This window comes from Hyperolius riggenbachi, chromosome 4 (genome assembly GCF_040937935.1).
Source record: "Hyperolius riggenbachi isolate aHypRig1 chromosome 4, aHypRig1.pri, whole genome shotgun sequence".
NCBI lineage: Eukaryota > Metazoa > Chordata > Amphibia > Anura > Hyperoliidae > Hyperolius > Hyperolius riggenbachi.
This window is the reverse complement of record NC_090649.1, coordinates 331,648,473-331,660,532: the sequence shown is the minus strand read 5'-3', so window position 1 is coordinate 331,660,532 and position 12,060 is coordinate 331,648,473. Positions and strand designations below refer to the sequence as shown.

The 12,060-nt window shown below is 39.5% G+C and overlaps 1 protein-coding gene across 1 annotated transcript in view; it reads right to left on the bottom strand.

Annotated features, from left to right (window-relative positions):
• Positions 1–6,115, bottom strand: part of AGT (angiotensinogen) — a 34,560-nt gene extending 28,445 nt beyond the window's left edge. Inside the window, exon 1 of the mRNA XM_068231821.1 lies at positions 6,010–6,115. The gene's annotated coding sequence lies outside the window, so the exon portion shown is untranslated. The remainder of the gene's footprint in view (positions 1–6,009) is intronic.
• Positions 6,116–12,060: the final 5,945 nt, after the last annotated feature.

The window sequence follows — 12,060 nt, the reverse complement described above, 5'->3', positions numbered from 1 at the left end:
AACACGAATATTTCAAACCAGACATTAACTTTTTTGATTACCTGTTTTGTGTGTTTGTTTGTTTTTTTACTTACCTTCCGAGGACAAACCTCTCCTTCCCCATGGGACAGTGTGCAAAGCGCAAATCACACAGAGATGTGAGAAGTACACTATGCACTTTGTCCCAAGCGAAAGGATAGCTTTCTGGCAGCCCTGCGTATTAGCATCTCTCAAAACCTCATGCCTGGTTTCACGCTGCATATTGGCGTATCTGGTGGGTAACTTTTGTTGTAAAATGCAGGCTTATCTCTGCATGTTTACTTACTGAAAAAGAGCCAGGACCAGCCCTACTGCACTTATCGTTTGCAAATGTTATTGGTACTTCAACAGATAGAGCCATCTCCAGGCACAGGCTTTCTAGGTCTGCACCAGAGAGCACCATGGATTCAAAGAAGACACTTTTCCTTCCTTTCCTGCAATAGCGTGGCTTCTTTCAGTAGTGGAAGCTTAGCCAGATCTGTTTAATCCAATTAGCCTCACTGTTGCTAACTGCGGTCGCTGTTTCACAACCCCCCCCCCCCCCCCCCATCAACTGCAACCTGTCACTAGCAGTCACCTGACACCATGTGTTGCAAACTACCTGTCGCTAGTTATTGCCTGCTTCCATCAGTTACCAGTTGTTGGTCATGGCTCACTGCCTTCCACTAGCCATCACATACCTGTCACCCACTACTTGGCACAACCTAGCCATCCACTGTCTGCCACTAGCCATCACCCACTGTCTGTCACTAGCCATCACCCCCTCTCTGTCACTAGCCATCACCCAAGTACATGTCATCCATTTTTACTACAGGCATTCAATATATTTACTGAAAAATTACCGAAACATCATGCACAACACAATATGCACAATTGTGCATTGTTAGTAAATGCAAATTGTGTATCATATGCATTACATAAAAATGTGAGGCTTAATTAGGGCTAAAATGTGAGGCTGAATTAGGGTTTTAAAATACACCTGATAGTTACTGTTAAGACCCTTTTTCTAAACAGGTGGTATCCTTCCAGTCAAGTATGGTGTATAACCTCTGGTCCTACATGCATGATGAGGATAAATGCTCATTTGACATGACTTTATATTGCCCTTGGATTTACACATGTTAATTAGTTCATCTCAAAGTCATCTCTTTTCAAAGCTAAATAAACCCACTTTGTCTAACTTTTCTTGGTAAATGAGACTTTCCATTTCTCCAATTAATTTAGTTGCCCTTCTTTGTACCTGTTCTAGAATGTCATTGTCCTTTCTATAGATGTGGCCTCACAAGTGATTTACAGTGAAACCCCATTATCCAGATCTCAGTCTCAGAAGTCTCAAGCAGCCAGAAATAAAATCCTGGCCAGGCAGGATGCATAAATCGACTTTTACACTTCTTTATACAGTAATAAACCTTTGCTATATTAAGTTAAGTCTGACCTTGGTCCTTATTTGTTTTAGTTACTGTAGTTCCACATCAATACAGAGTTTTTAATAAGTATACAGTGTGTGGAGAATAGTTCTATTTTTTTTAGCTAGGCCTATTTTTAACATTGACACTCAAACAACCAGAAACTACACTTATCCAGCATCAGCCAATCACCATTGGTGACAGGTAATGAGGGTTTTACTGTATATTGAGTGAGTGGTATACTAACATCTTGTGCTTTTCTGTATTATGCATCCCATAATTGTATTTCCTTTACGGACTTTGGAGATACGCAGTGAGCACTGATGGGGATGTGGGATGCGGAGCTGTCAGCAACTGGCCATGTATGTTCTGATAACATTCTGCAATTGGGTGATCGTTTGTTTGACTGGCAAATTCTGAATGACAGAAGCAACAGAGTACCCCCAAAGGGTAACATTGTTGGTGCAGTTAAAGGGAACATAAGGAGGCTGCCATATTTATTTTCTTTTAAACAATGCACATTGCCTGGCTGTCCTGCTGATCCCCTGTCTCTAATACTTTAAGCCATAGACCCTGAACAAGCATACAGATCAGAGGTTTCTGACAAAAATATGACAAGGTTTGCTGCATGCTTGTTTCAGGCTTATGATTCAGACACTACTGACAGAAAAGTCAGCAGGACTGCCAGGCAACTGGTATTGGCTCCATATGTCTCTCACCTTGGGTTCCTTTTAAAGTAAATATGCTGGAGTTGTTGTAAGTAATGTTTTTCAGTGGTCATACATTGATGAGCTCTAGCTGCATCTCAGAGTGGACTGAAGGAATGCTGGAATGGGATATGGCACATCAGCTGAGATTGCTGCATATTGACCAGTTCTTAATAAGCAAGTAGTGGATGCTTGTTATGCTTTCCCCGCCCCTCTACATTTCTGCATGTCTGTTAGTCAAATTAGAAGTAATATTTGGATCATGCCCAACAATTATCTGAAGTCGGCACACACAGCTTTAAAAGTTGATGTAACAATCCTATTTCCATGACCTTATGCTTTGGACCAGTGTTTCTCAACACTATTGCAACACATTCTCCTCTATGAAACATACCATTTGCCAAGTTCCCTTTTTTTGTAGACAAGTACATTTTGACACACAAATAGTATTCTATTATTTGTTAGAAGTTCTGTGTAATTGCATGTGAATGCCTTCCAAACATTTGTATTATTTAACTGTAATATATATATATATATATATATATATATATATATATATATATATATATATATTTATATATTATTTTTTTTATTTAAAAACGAACTATATTTGATTGCATCATGTTTAAATAACTCCAACTACAGTACTTGCACTACATGCTGAGAAGCTAGACTATAAACAATTCTGCAACTCCATTGCTCCATGAGAAGCATTACTTAAAAAGCAATAAATAAAAATATACACTACAAAACAGACTATTTAACTGGTTCATAACTGTTCCTTTCTGTAGAGAAACATGCACTATATGCAGAAATAAGAAGTACTGCAGGACTCAGAATCTTCAGGTACCTGTCGCTGTAAATTTCTCCCACTTATCCAGGTCATTGTATATCCCAATGAAATAATGTAGCTCACAATGAGCATTTTTTGTTCTAGAAAATTACTTATCATCTCTTTTTCTTTAGGTCTATTGAAATGAAGGAGGTATCCAAATGCCTATAATGCAATATCAGTACTCATAAGTGTCTACCTGTTTCCTTCACCTCATATATCAGAACTGAAGAAGTTGCTCTAGGTGTCCAAATGAAGCTACTTTTTTTTTCTTTGTGATATGGAAAATTGGTATCTACTCTAAAAAGTCAGAATAAATCCTATTTTTCTGTAATCTAATGCAGGCATGTTACTAAATGTCCTCCACTGCAAACACATATAATGGCCTGACCACACTTGCTTGCATCTATGGATTTATCTGCAACACATCAATGTTACAGACTTATATGCATTGCTGAAAAATGCACAGAAGTGGCCAAGTGTGCTCGGGCCATAATCCGATAACTATTTTTACCATCTGCAAATGACAATTTCACCCAATTGTAACAAAATTTCTTGTGCAATAGTGTTTGTAATACACCTGAAAAGTTGTTAAATAATGTAGGAAAAGATACATCACCACAAATAACATGGGTGATCTCTAGAGATGGCCCGAACCTCCAATTTTCCGCAAACTTCTGCAAAAGTTTGATTTGCGCAAACTTCCGCGAACCGCAATAGACTTAGTCTTGGGGCAGGCAGTCACAGGGCATGCAGGCAGAGATGCTGTGTGTGGGGACTGACTTAGTCTTCGGGCAGGCCTGAGCATGCTTTGCAGACCAGGCATCCGTGGTCAGATGGACCCTTGATCCAACGCTGTGTGCCAGAGATGTCACCACTTGCCTTTCAACATCATGGTACAGTTTAGGCATCGCCTTTTTTTGAGAAAAAATTGCGGCCTGGTATCTTGATGGCACCTTCTTCTGCACACTGTACTTTCATTGAGAACCGCACTAAATCACGACAGCGCGACCTCGAACAGACCTGCCAGGTGGCCTGCCTCTGGCTCTGCCTTTTGTTTTGTCCATATTGGGGGGGGGGGAAGTGAAAGGTATGCACTGACTTGACTAATACAATGTACGGGTACACAGGTGCAGTGAACAGGTATGCAGTGACTGCTGGTACAACAATGTGCGGTTACATAGGTGCAGTGAACAGGTTGCAGTGACTGGTATTATAAATGTGCAGCTGCCTGTCACACACACACACAGGTACCCTGAACAGGTGCAATGACTGGTGGTATTAACAATGCGTGCACTCACATAGGTATAGGTAGGTAGGCTCACTGAACAGTGAACAGGTGCAGTGATTGGGTTTACAAATGTGCAGCTGCCTGTCACACACACACACACACGGACTGCAATGACAGGTGCAATGACTGGTGGTATTAACAATGTGTGCGCTCACGTAGGTAGGTAGGTAGGTAAGTAGGTAGGTAGGTATTTAGATGGACTAAACAGTGAACAGGTGCAGTGATTGGGATTACAAATGTGCAGCTGCCTGTCACACACACAAGTAGTCACTGAATGTGCTGGGCCTGGCAGTGGCACAGTAGGAATTAAGATGCCAAAGGCCATCTGCGACTGACTGACTGACTGACAGGGCTGTATATAATGCAAGTGGGCCAGACACAAAAAAAAATAGATCACAAGAACAACATTAGCTTTCAAAAGAGCTATTGAGGATGAGGAGTGCTTTTTAGCAATAAGTATCAGCAAGAAAGAGCAACCTAACAAGCCTAACTGTAGCCTAACTAAGCTTTCTCTAATGTCTCTGCAGCAGCTCTCCCTTCTCTAATTACTGCAGGCACACGGATGAGTCCAATGCCTGATGCTACCTACATTTTATAAGGGGGGTGGAGCTCCAGGAGGGAGTGAAGCCTGATTGGCTACAATGTGCCTGCTAACTGTGATGTACAGGGTCAAAGTTGACCCTAATGATGCACTATGGGGGCGAATCGAACTTCCAGAAAAGTTTGCGGTTCTCCGCGATCGCGAACCTCGGAAGTTGGCCTGGAACTGTTCACCGGAGAACAGTTTGGCCTGTCTCTAGTGATCTCACTGCAACCGTAGATCATTGAATACAAAAAAATGTAAGATTTTTTTTGTCGTCAGTAGTTCTTGAAATATTTGTCACTTAATTGGAAAATTAATCGGAAAAAGAATCTGAAATATTATTAATACCAGAATATAAAATATTATTAATACCAGACCTCTCACCCAAAACACTAATATTAGAAATACCTGTCTCCACTAAAATTGCTTATTTGACATTTTATTCTCACTGTATTGGAAAGTGGCTGATCTTTACTTGTTAAACCCTAATAAGTTATGTGAGCATTTTCAACACTTGCAACACTTTCATTTATTTGCTACCAATTGGGAGCAATTCTCTGCACTGTCTGGTTATTTTGAACACTGCTTAAATAAGATTTAATGCTTCTGAATATTGGGCTACACTTGGCCTGCTTTGAAAGGAGAAATATTCATATTCAGAACAAATCAGATGAAGACATTAAAGACAAACATTAAAGACCTGAAACATGGATATGTCAGGCATGTGAGAATAGTAGCCTGAAATTCTATTAGCTTGGAGACTGGGTATTCTTAACTTGTGTAAGAAAATGTTATATAGATTAACTTTTACAATGATCCGTCTGTACACTTTGCACTTTCACAATGTGCTTTTTAAATATTTGAAAGAAGAAAAATGGTCACACAGAATTAAACAACAGAGGAGAGAAAGACAGGCAAAAAGAGGAAAGGGGCAAAGAGAGATATGGCTAAAAGACATACAGCTAAAAGAACATATATCAACTCAGTAAATAAAATATATATATATATATATATTCAATATACTAATATATGTTTTCTTTTTTGGGGGTAATTCAGTCTTTGAATTCTGCTAAATCTCCAGGTTTCAGTGCCATTCATGGTCTCTGGAAATAGGAAAAGGCTGAATCTTATAGATCTTTATGATATATAAAGAAAAGAAAACTTGTACATACCTTTTTCAGGAATCTGCTCTTCAATAGATGTCTCTTGAAAACTGGGGTAAGCGTGTATTTACTCAAAATGTTATATCAACAGTTGCATGGATCTAGTTACTTATTAGCCCTTGTACGTTGGCCCCGCTGTGTGTTCAGAATGTTCTATCAAAGCAGGATGCACACGCAAAATGAAAAACATGTGACATGCGGAATTATTTCACAAATGGGAACATTTCTCTGTGTGTTATCTTCTGTGTTTACTTTTGCACAAAATCTGTTCCTAATTGAAGTTCATTTCCAGATTCTGTTTTCTTTGAAATTGTGATGAACACAGTTAACGAATGCAGTGGTTGAAATGGGAAAACAACAAAACAAAAACAAGATAAGCCACATGTATGGTATAAACAACTGCAATGTACACACCCGTATCTGCAAATGGGAGTGTTATGCACCTTTCCTTTCATTCTTAGCTTGATCTATACCCAATCTGTAACATATGGACACATGAGTTAAGGTTAGGTAACTGACAGTTTTTTATGGTATCGCGCCAGTTGAGGAGTTCAATCCTACACTGACCACTGACATCAATTAATGTGAACCTAAAGTGAAAATAATGTGAGATAATGAATTTGACGTATAGCGCTTAACATTAGCTTGAAAAATATAAACATGGATATTAGTCTTTTATTTTCAGTTTAATGGCTTAATTTTTGAGACTGCATCGGACTGTCAGAGTTGCTGTTTAGAATCCATACTGTACCTTGTTAAGCTGAAAGAGAAGAGTAATGACCCTTTGAACATTCTGGCACCTAAACCTCATTTGTAGCCTTATCTGCTATTTCTGAGCTGCTTTAGCATTTATTTACTTTTCAGGAACCCAAACTGAATTCAACAAGTTGTCTACAGGCTCTTTTGCATGAATAAAGTTTTTTCCCTTTTTTTCCCTTGCTGTACTGGAAAACAGAAAGGGACTTCAGAGAATTTCTTATTAAGAGCTCTTACTATATGTACCTATGTTTATGTCATAATGTCACATGAGGTACACTTTAAGTACTTGCCAATAGCAGATCAACAATGCATTTGTGTGATCCTATGCTCAGCCAACATTGTTACTATGCTTAAAAGACAGGAAACAAAAGACCGAGAGCCAAATCTGGTGTAGTATGTTTGACCAATATGAGAAAAATTGTAGTTGAGAATATACTCACAAGTGTGGGTCACCACGCAGGCGACCACTGAAATGGCAGGTGGGGAGAATTATAACCTGACCCCACTCAGGTATAAAAAGTCGCTCTCTATAGGAAGAAAAATGGGGATACACCCCTCCACCAAGGGTGGACAAAATATAAAACTGGTAAAATAGAGGCGCCAAAACAGGATAAGATCAATTAAAATCCGGTTAAAAGGAAGGGGTGGGTGGATCCACTACCTTCACCAAAATGACCAGGCCAAATCCAAGCCAAAAGTAATACAAATAAAGTATTTATTGGTCTCCAAATATAGTGCAACGCGTTTCACGGGCACAAATATATACACAATATAGTGCCCGTGAAACGCGTTGCACTATATTTGGAGACCAATAAATACTTTATTTGTATTACTTTTGGCTTGGATTTGGCCTGGTCATTTTGGTGAAGGTAGTGGATCCACCCACCCCTTCCTTTTAACCGGATTTTAATTGATCTTATCCTGTTTTGGCGCCTCTATTTTACCAGTTTTAACATTGTTACTATGAACATAACAAACTAGGTCTTTGGCTGATGACTTTTACATATACGGGTAGTTGTCAAGTGATGCACTTTCACTTCAGGCGAATCTGAATTCACACCAGCGCTATCATTTAACCACTTCTCCCCGGGATGATTAACTACATCCCTGCAAATTCCCTCTTCCCCTCACAAGAACGTAGCTACTACATCCCTTGCCGCCGCACACTCCCACTCATTCCCCCACGAGATCCTGCGCTCACTATTGCCACCGATTTTTAGACAGAAGATGAATGAATGGGAATGCAGTTAACCTCTGTCCACATGTGAATGATCGCCAGAATCAATGAGATGGCGGAATCATTTGTTTACATCCAGCTGAACCCATGCACGCATTACTACCTATTTAGCGCACTATAGGTACGCAATAGGAAGTAATGCACGAGGACATCTTGTGGCTAAATAGTAACATTACACCTACACACAAATATTTTTTAAAAAGACCCTCAAATACTTTTCACATACACACTTTACCTCCCACACTATCCCATAATCACCCTTTTTTTCTTCAAATTACAAATTAAAAAAAATACATAAATAGTTACCTTAGGGACTGAACTTTTTTTAATATGTATGTCAACATGGTATATTACTGTTAATTTTTAAACTATGGGCTTGTAAATAGTGATGGACGCAAAACTGAAAAAATTCACCTTTATTTCCAAATAAAATATTGGCGCCATACATTGTATTAGGGAAATATTTTAAATGTTGCAATAACCAGGACAAATGGGAAAAATGTGTGGGTTTTAATTACGTTTGCATGTATTATTTTAAAACTATAATGACCGAATACTGAGAAATAATTAATTTTTTCAATTTTTTTATTTTTCCTGTTAAAATGCAGTTATAATAAGGTAATTCTTAGCAAAAAGTACCCCCAAAGAAAGCCTAGTTGGTGGCAAATAAAAACAAGATATAGATTGTTTCATTGTGATAAGTAGTAATAAAGTTATAGGCAAATTAATGGAAGGAGTGCTGACAGGTGAAAATTGCTCTCATTTTAAGGGGAAAAATCCTTAGAGGTGAGGCAGTTCATCTGAAATTAAAACAAAATTTTGCCTATTTTGTTTGCATTTTATATTTAGGGTTTGTTCACACTAACACATTGCACTTTAACTAACATAATTTTGCGGACTGCAAAGTGGTGTGATTCAAAGTCTATGAACAGTTCACAACTTAACTTCTGTGCAATGCAGCTGATTACATTGCAGAACATGCAGTACTTGCTAGAATCACACATATTGACGTGCACAATGTTAGTCAATGAAGGTACAAGTTGGCAACTTGTTCATTTACCTGCGTTACATTGCATGCAACCGCAAATATTGGTTTTGGCTGCCTTATGTGCACATTATAATGCAACGCAACGTCCCAGTGAGAAACTAGCCTTAGGAAACATTGCTAATGCCAGCCACACACACACACATATTTGCATAGTAAAATAAAGATTGTCTGAGTATTTGAGAAAGTAACCTCAAACGAATGATGCAAAATAAAAGCCCATCAAAGGAGCATTGTGATGAAGTCCTCTATCTTTGTGATACATTTTAATTACTATTGGTTATTTTTTAGAAGGTCAGCAAGCTATATGAACGTGATGACGTAATTATGTTATCCATGAAAACAATGGAGGGACATGCTACATAAATATGTCACACCAACCGAAGGAGATAGCAGCGTGCTATCCAAAACCAGCAGCCATCTCCTGACCTAGAACTTATGAGCCACTTTCAAAGGGTTTTACCTGCCCTACGATTCATACTGAGACAGAATGGCATGTTTAAAATTTATGGGGGATATAGAAGATCCATATGGATACGTAGGGAAGCCTGTTGTTGTTTACTCTTTACTGTCTTGGTGCAGTAATATTGTGACTTGTTTTTCAGAGGAATGCCAATAATTACTCTTACCGGTAATTGGATTTTCATGTAGCCTCCACCACGACAGGTCCACCTGGAGATTACCCCTCCCATCCCTGGGACAGGAAGAACAGAATCAATTTAAATACCACCTCCTACTTCCTACCTTCAGTGTTTAGAATATTACCTTGTATTAGTAGGAGACTTACTGTTTGTGGAGGCTACGTGGAAATCCAATTACTGGTAAGAGAAATGATTGGCTTCCACTTGCCTCCAAGACAGGTCCACCTGGAGATATAGAATATCACAACGTCTCAGGGCAGGACAACAGAAGACAGTACCTTACGTCCAAAACCCAAGTCTTGTTTGCTTGGTAGATCCAAATGGTAATGCTTTATAAATGTATCATAAGAGGCCCATGTGGCAGCTTTGCAGATTTGAAACACCTTGGCAGAATTTCTCTCTGCCCAGGAAGAGGAGACAGCCCAAGTAGAGTGCGCTTTCATGTTCTTAGGAGCTGGCTTACCTGCAATATCATATGCTTTGTTAATACACAGTTTTAACCAGTTACTAAGCGTACTCTTGGACGATTTCAACCCTTTTTGGGCACCCTGAATCTGAATAAACAAATGATCTTCCTTCCTTCATGCAAACGTTTTGTCTTAATAAACTAAAATTATTTTGCTCAGATCCAGTGAGCTGGAGTGAACTGATTCCATCAAAATCTTTTGTATTTCACTTGCAGATTCAGAAACCGAAGATTGATGATAAGGCGAAAATCACCATTCGGTTTAGGAACCAGGAAGAGAGTGGAATAGAATTGAATAGAATCCTTTCCCTCTCTCCTGCAAAGGAACCTCCACCACAAGTCCTTTCTGGAACAGAGACCCCACAGCTGTTTCCATCGCTATCTGCTGGACAGAGGACTGGAGAGAGTTCATTACCCTGAATAATCTCGGGGGGGGGGGGGTCGAGTAAATTGAATTTTGTAACCATCTCATCTTGTAACCCAGGAATAGGTGCAGCCATTATAGATAGCCAGGAATAGGTTCAGCCAGTACAGGTAGGCAGGAATCGGTTGCATCCCACCCCTGCCACTGTTTGTGTGGCCATCACTGCTCCCTTCCCCCTTTCCTGAAAACCAGTAAAATGCAACTGTATGAGAATCGTACACAATCAAACTGTGGTATACCACTATACCAGGGCAACCTAGCTTGGGAGCACATCTTGCTATACAGATCAAAATCTATATCACACAGTGGCTAAACTCTTATTTTTCCTAAAGAAACGAAAAGTCCTTTTGTTATCTCGTTATTTTCTTTGGAAAAGATTTTTTTCTTTAAGGTGCTCGTAGTAAAGGTAGCCAGGAATAGGTGCAGCCATTATAGGTAGCCAGTAATAGGTACCTGAAGTATAGGTAGCCAGGAATAGGTGCAGCCAGTATAGGTGGCCAGGAATAGGTGCAGTCAGTATAGGTAGCCAGAAAAGGTGCAGTCAGTATAGGTAGCCAGGAATAGTTGCAGCCTTTATAGGTAGCCAGGAATAGGTGCTCCCTTCCCTCCTTCCTGAAAACCGGTAAAATGCATCTGTATGAGAACCATACACAATCAAACCGTGGTATACCGCTATTTACCGGGGCTACCTAGTGTGGGAGCACAATTTGCTATACAGATCAAAATCCATATCCAAAATCCAAAATCCATATCCCGCAGTGCCACCACATATGAATATAGTGACCCATAGGCTCTCCACACCTCCAGGTTTTCATACACAACCAACTCTAAAGTTTACAGAAAATGGTCCAAAAAAGAGAAAATATCCAATGAGCAGCAGCTGTGTGGACAAAAATGTCTTGTTGATGTCAGAAGAGAATGAGCAGACGTTCGAGAAGATGGAAAAGCAATAGTAGCTCAAATAGCCGCTGGTTACAACCAGATTATGCAGAATAACATCTCTGAACACACAACATGTCAGACCTTGAAGCATATGGGCTATAGCCTATAGCAGTAGAAGACCAGGGTCACAATTGGGCATAAACAACAAAGCATGGATCCATCCTGCCTTGTGTAAATAATTCAGGCTGCTTCTGCTGCTGCTATCATCTTAAACTGCTTTCTTGAGCATGACAACGAGCTCTCTGTATTTCAATGGCCTTCATAATCACTAGATCTCAATCCTATATAAAACAAGAGATTTGCATCATCAGTATACAGCTGAGAAATGTAAAGCAACTGCATGATGATATGTCTATGGGCCAAAATAACAGGGATGTTTCCAACACCTTGAATCTATGCCACAATAAAAGGGGATCCAACTAGTAATAAGATCGGTGGTTATTTTTACCATATCGTGGCTGTGTCTTGAAGTTTGATATCCTAGAATGTCATGGGGTCTTAATACATTAAGCTTAAGTTAGTATATGATCACCTAAAGAAATCCAG